The sequence below is a fragment of the Meleagris gallopavo genome, chromosome 22, assembly GCF_000146605.3.
Source record: "Meleagris gallopavo isolate NT-WF06-2002-E0010 breed Aviagen turkey brand Nicholas breeding stock chromosome 22, Turkey_5.1, whole genome shotgun sequence".
NCBI lineage: Eukaryota > Metazoa > Chordata > Aves > Galliformes > Phasianidae > Meleagris > Meleagris gallopavo.
In genome coordinates this window covers 6,148,894-6,149,811 of record NC_015032.2, presented here as the reverse complement: position 1 = coordinate 6,149,811, position 918 = coordinate 6,148,894, and positions in this window count along the sequence as shown.

Below are 918 nucleotides of genomic sequence, written 5' to 3'. Positions count from 1 at the left end.
TTTTTTTGTGCCTGTGCATGTTGTTCCATCTGCCAGGGGCCTGTAGTGGGCAGGTTTCTTCGCAACCCTTCAGCTGTTCCATATACAATATTAATGCTGGCCATTTCTATTCGGCATACAACAGCACTAATTGTAGTCTGAGGCATTAAGGCAGCCAGCCCATCTGCATAGAAGCTTTCAGAAAGAAACAAGGAAAAAATCTTCCACCCCCAGCTGGTAACCGGAGAAGTTGGTGCCAATTACAAATGCATAAAGTTTGAGATCTAAATTACTTTGAAACAGTCTCAACGAAGCGAGCAAAATGCAGCGCAGTGTTTTTATGTGCGTATTTACACAAGCAATTACAGTTTTATTTTAAATAATCTGAAAGTTGAAACGCTCGATCTGAATACATGAGCATAGGAGAACAATAATAAAAAAAAATAAAAAATAAAAAAACCCTTTTGGCGTTCATTTCTGTAGGCTACGTGCAGTCGGTTTCTCAGCACGCTCATCTCAAACAACGCTCTGGAGGCGAAAATATTTGAATATTTCATTTTATACCTTCCTGCTGCACGGCTCCCTTCAGGGATGCGGCGGCCGAGGAAAGCACAGTAATTATCTGCTGCCTTCAAACGACTGCAAAGTGACTCCGGAGAACCGGGAAAGGCGCGCTGGGGTCGGCGAGGCTTTAAGAGCCGGAACGGGCGGGGCGGGGCGCGGGCGCCGGAGCTGTCCGCAGCCGTGGTGCTGATCCGACGCCCGGTGCGGCTCGGCCCGGCTGCAGCCCCCCGGACACCTCGCCTTCTCTCTGGTGGAAGGATGCTGGCAGGCTTGACCCCGAGGTGTTGGGTGATGGGGAGGATTTGGGGGACTGAGTGGGTTTTTGTTTGTTGTTGGTGGTTGGAAACTCTGGATAAGGTGGTGGTTGTTTATGCT